The 5,764-nt window shown below is 35.3% G+C and overlaps 1 protein-coding gene across 1 annotated transcript in view; it reads right to left on the reverse strand.

Annotated features, from left to right (window-relative positions):
• Nucleotides 1-5,764, reverse strand: part of NEU1 (neuraminidase 1) — an 18,388-nt gene that overhangs the window by 8,838 nt on the left and 3,786 nt on the right. The gene's annotated exons all lie outside the window — the stretch shown is intronic.

Genomic DNA, 5,764 nt, shown 5'->3' on the forward strand with positions numbered 1-5,764 from the left:
TAAGAAATGATGAGGAAGCAGATTTCAGAAAAACCTGGAAAGACTTGTATGGACTGATGTTGAGTGAAGTGAGCAGAACCAGGTGAACGTTATACACACACAGTAAGAGCCACATTGTGTGATTACTAATGTTGATAGACTTAGCCCTTCTCAGCAATGCAAGGATCTAAGCCATCTCCAAAGGTCTCATGATGAAAAATGCTATCCACATCCAAAGAAAGAACTATGGAGTTTGAATGCAGATCAAAGCATACTATTTGCTATTTTTTTCTTCTGTTTTGTTTTGTTTCCTCTTTCTTATGGTTCCTCCTATTGGTTCTAATTCTTCCTTACAACATAACTAATGTGATAATAAAATAAATAAATAAATAAGAGAGCTGCTATAACTATTTTAGAACATATAGGCACTTCTCCTTTTTCCCTGATCACCTTGGGAAACAGGCCTAATAATGGTATTGCTGGGTCAAAGGGTATACACAGTTTTATAACTCTTTGGGCATAATTCCAGATTGCTCTTCTCAATGGTTGGCTCAGTTCACAGTTCCACCAACAGTGTATTAAATGTCCCAATTTTTCCATATCCTCAGCAACATGTCATTTTCTTCTTCTATCATTGTAGTCAATCTGATAGGTGTGAGATGATATCTCAAAGTTGTTTTAATTTGCATTTCTCTAATTAATGATTTAGAGCATTTTTTCATATAACTATATATAGGTTTGATTTCTTCATTGAAAAACCACCTATTCATATACTTTGACCATTTATCAGTTGGGGAATGATTCATATTCTTACAAATTTGACAAAACCTCAAATAGGGTTATTTGAGATATGAGACCTTTATCTGAGAAACTGTGTATAAAATTTTTCCTCCAATTTTCTGCTTTCCTTCTAATTTTGGCTACATTGGTTTTATTTGTACAAAATCTTTTTAGTTTAACATAATCAAAATTATCCATTTTACATCTCACAATACTCTCTATCTTGTTTATTCGTAAATTCTTCTCCTACCTATAAGTCTGATAGTGTCCCATGTTCTAATTTCCTTTGTATCTAGGTCATGTTTCCATTTTGACTTTACCTTGGTAAATGGTATAAGATATTGGTTTTTACCCAATTTCTGCCAGACTGCTTTTCAGTTTTCCCAACAATTTTTAAAAATATTATATTATTATCCTAAAAGCTTAAATCTTTATATTTATCAAATACAAGGTTACTATAATCATTTACTACTGTATGTCTACTCTGTTCTACTGATCCACCTTTTTATTTCTTAGCTAGTACCAAATAGTTTTGATAATGACTGCTTTATAATATAGTTTAAGATCTGATACTGCTAAACCTCCTTCCTTAATTTTTTTCATTTATTCCTTTGATATTCTCGACCTTTGTTCTTTCAAATGAATTTTATTATTATTTTTCTAGCTCCATAAAATAATTTTTTGGTAATTTAATTGAGATGGCATTGAATAAGGAGATTAGTTTAGGTAGAATTGTCATTTTTATTATATTGGCAACATCTCTTGAATATACCTGCTTCTCTCCTCTCACACTCCCAGTACTGGTTCAGACTTTCATCACTTCACACCTAGACTATTGCAATTGCCTGCTGGTGGATCTGCCTGCCTCAAGTCTCTCCCCACTCCAATCCATTTTCCAATCAACTGCTAAAGTGATTTTCTTAAAGTACAGTTCTGATCATGTCACTCCCTACTCAATAAACTCTAGTGGCTCCCTATTGCCTCCAGGATGAAATAGAAAATGCTCTGTTTGGCATTCAAAGCCTTTCATAACCTAGTCCCTTCCTACCTTTCCAATCTTCTTATACCTTATCCCCCAACATGTACTCTTCAAGTGACACTGGCCTCATGGAAGTTCCACAAACAGGGGCTCCAGGAATTTTTTCTGTCTATCACTCATGTGGAACATGCTCCCACTTCAGAAATTCCATTTTTTACTAGAAGCCTTCCCTAACTATCCTTAAGTTCAGTGCTTTCTCTTTGTTAATTATTTCCTATTTATCGTATGTCAGCTAGGCATCCAAGTGGAGGGGGTGCCAGGCCTGGAGTTGGGAAGACTTTTCTTCCCACGTTCAAATCTGGCCTCAGATACTTACTACCTGTGTGACTCTGGGCAAGTCACTTAACCTTGTTTCTCTCAGTTTCCTCATCTGTAAAATGAGCTGGGGCAGGAAATGGCACACTATTCCCATGTCTTTGTCAAGAAAACCCCAGATGGAGTTATGAAGAGTCAGACATAATGGAACAGTCCAACAATTTATCCTGTATATATCTTGTTTTGGATATATTTGTTTGCATGTTGTCTCCCCCTTTAGATTATAAGCCCCTTGAGGGCAGGGACTGTCTTTTGCCTCTTTTTGTAATTCAAATGCTTAGCACAGTGCCTGGTACATAGTATATACTTAATAAATGTTGATTGATTGAACCCTTCCAAAAAAAACCAAAACACCTCAACTTACCTCTGTAGCTTAGTTCCCTCTAAAACCACTGCCCATAATGATTTCCCCAATAATACTACTTTCCCCATAAACTGTCGCTGTCTCTGATGCCTCCATAGTGAGGAACTTAGTTTGTAAAAGTCAGTAGTAATGGCACACAACCTAGGTTGGACACAAAAGCCATGATCCTGTATGAAATGTCAGAGAAACAGACCAGGATTGTAATGAATCCTAAGTACAAATAAAAAAGTTGTGGTTTTTTCTTTAACTATCTTGGTGGAAAGATTTTTTTTTTAAAAAAGGGATAGAACTATTACTCTGGTTGGATGATGACAGCTTATGATTGAGAGGAGGTAGAACTAGTCAATTTCTAGTTTACTTCTCACTTCTTTACTAAGGAGAGTGAGCTTTAGTCTGAGGGTGGAACAAAAATGTTTAATTGTACAGTGAATAATAGAGGTCCTAGCTGTTTGGAATCACCAGGTTGGAAAGAACTGAATATGCCAAAATACTGAAGAAACTAGCAGATGTGATTAAGTTGCTGTTGATGATCTATGAAAAGTCATGGAAAATTTGAGAGGCACTGCAGGCCTGTAGATAAAACTGCTTTCAAAAATGTGCATTCTATATACCATAAATCAGTAAACTTGACATCACTGAGGTTGAGAGGTTAAATTATTTGCCTAAGACCATACAGATCCAGTCAGTCAACTGGCATTTATTAAAGCACCTACTATGAGCCAGGCACATACAGAGAAAGGCAAAAATCTGTCTTTGCTCTCAAGTAACTCAGCCTAACGGAAGAGACAACATGCAAACATTTATGAAGAAACAAAGTATTTCATACGTGTATGTATGTATGTATATGTAAATAGCATAAATTGGAGATAATCAATGGAGGGAAGGCACTAGCATTAAAGCTATTCAAAGTCAGGTTTCCTGACTATACTTTTGCATGCTATACTCACTGAATTTCAGCAAAGCATTAAAAATTTCTCTCTGACATCTTCATGGACAAGATGGAGAAATGTGGCTTCAGATGGATCTGAAGCTGGTTGAATGACAAGACATCAACCTTGAAGCAATTCTCTTATAATTAATATGACACAGGGCTTTGCCACTGACCTGAATGTTCTGATTAACAAATTGGGCAAAGGCCAAGTTAAGTATGCCTATGATTATTTGCGGATTAAACAAAATTGGGAGATAAGGCTAATATGTAAGATAACAAAATTGGGATCCAAAATTATGATCTCAATAGGAGGAAATCTAACAAGATTAAATTTAATAAGGATAAAGGCTTGTACTTGGGTCAAATAAGTTGAACTAATCTTGCAAAAACATTAGAGGGTTTTCATGAATTATAAGCTCATTATGTCAAAAGTGTGGCATGACTACCAAAAAAGCAGCCAGGTGGTACAATGGATAGAAAGACCTCGAATTGGGAAGACCTGAATTTGAATCCCGTCTTAGATACTTCCTAGCTATGACTCTGGGGAACTACTTAACCTCTCTGTGCCTCAGTTTTCTCATTTGTAAAAAGGGGATAATAATAGCACGGAGTTCTCATGAGAAACAAATGACAACATATGTAAAGTGTATTTGCAAACCTTAAAGTGCTATATAAATGCTACTAATTTTTTTGAAAACCCAATAATTTGATCATAGTCTGGATAGATATATTGCGTTGTATTCTGCCCTGATCAGATCACATCTGTATTATTATGTCTCATTCTGGGAATATTTTAAGGGGGGACACTGATAAAATGGAGTTTGTCTAGAAGACCAGGATGGTCAAGAGGACTGGAGATATCAAATAAGGATCTGCTGAAGGAACTGAGGAAACTCCTCCTGATACAGTAGCTATTTTCCAGTCTCTGAAGGGCTGCCATGGGGGAGAGAGTTTAGATCTATTCTGCTTGACTCGAGACCGTCAAATTAGAAGCAATAGGTGGAAGTTGCAGATAAGCAAATTTCAATGCAATATTAAAAAGCAAACTTTCTGCAATAATCATCAAAACTATTTGGCACTGAATAAAAACAAAAATAGAAAAGTGGATGAGTGGGAGACACTAGATAAGAAAGAATCAGAAATAATTGAACTACAAAAAAACAAAAAACTCTTATGTCTGATAAACCTGAGAAGATAAACTCATTGAGGAAGAGCTTGAGGTTTGATAAGAATTGTTAAGAAAACTGAAAAGCCATGTGGCAGAAGTTAGGCTTAGGTTAACATCTTACACCATATACTAACAGGCTCAAAATGGATACGTGACCCAAATATTAAAGGTCACGCCATTAAAAAGAAACACAACCAAAAAAACAAACAAACAAAAACCAAATCTAAAGAGAATGACAGCAGATACCATTCACAGCTATGGCTAAGGGAAAGTTCTTAACCAGAAAAGGGAAAGAGGCAATCACAAAAGATAATAATTGTGATTACAAGCAATTGAAAAATCTTAGTAATTAGGATAAGAAGAAAAGTTGTGGGAAAAAATTACGGGAAAAATATTCGCATAAAACACCTCTGATATCCAAGATAAAGAGAGAATACAAATATAGAAAACAAAGAGCTATTCACCAATGGCTAAGTGGTTGATCAAAGGATATGAACAAACATTTTTCCAAGGAAGAACTGCAAATCATCAACGGTAAGTGAAAGCAGACAAAGCCTGCTTCTTCTTTTAGAAACATTAAGAAAACATTTAAATGTTATCTTAATTTAAAGAAAAATTATCAATTCTGAAACAGTGTCCTGCTCCCTTCTAATTGGCTCAGGAGAGACTCTTCCCTTGAATTAGGGCAGTGACTTGACAAGGGACCCCAGTGAAAGTTAGGTCAGTATAGACCAGCTAGGAAAGAGAATATTTGAAGGAAATGGTCAAAGAGGTACTGAATGGTTTTAGAAAAACGATTCTCCAAAGGTATGCCAAAATTTAAATAACCACTGTCCTACTTGATGTTATAAATTGTTAAGTAAACTTTGACCCCGAATTTATGTAAACCATGTTTCATCATATTTAATATGAGATTTTGTCTATTGCCAGGGAATGTTATGACCATTAGTACCAAAATGTTTTGGATTAGAGATTTTCACAGTCATCGGGTGGTTCTGTCCATCATTTGTCTTCTCTCTAAGAAGTAATGCTTGAATGCAACAAAGATTAGAAGGAAAGTAGAAAATTGGGAAAGAATGTTTAGTCTCTCTGATAAATGCCTCATTTCTAAAATACCTTGAGAATTAAGTCAAATTTATAAGAATACAAGTTATTCCCCAACTGATAAATGGTCAAAGGATATGAACA

This window comes from Vombatus ursinus, unplaced genomic scaffold (genome assembly GCF_900497805.2).
Source record: "Vombatus ursinus unplaced genomic scaffold, bare-nosed wombat genome assembly UNPS02014811.1, whole genome shotgun sequence".
Classification (NCBI taxonomy): domain Eukaryota; kingdom Metazoa; phylum Chordata; class Mammalia; order Diprotodontia; family Vombatidae; genus Vombatus; species Vombatus ursinus.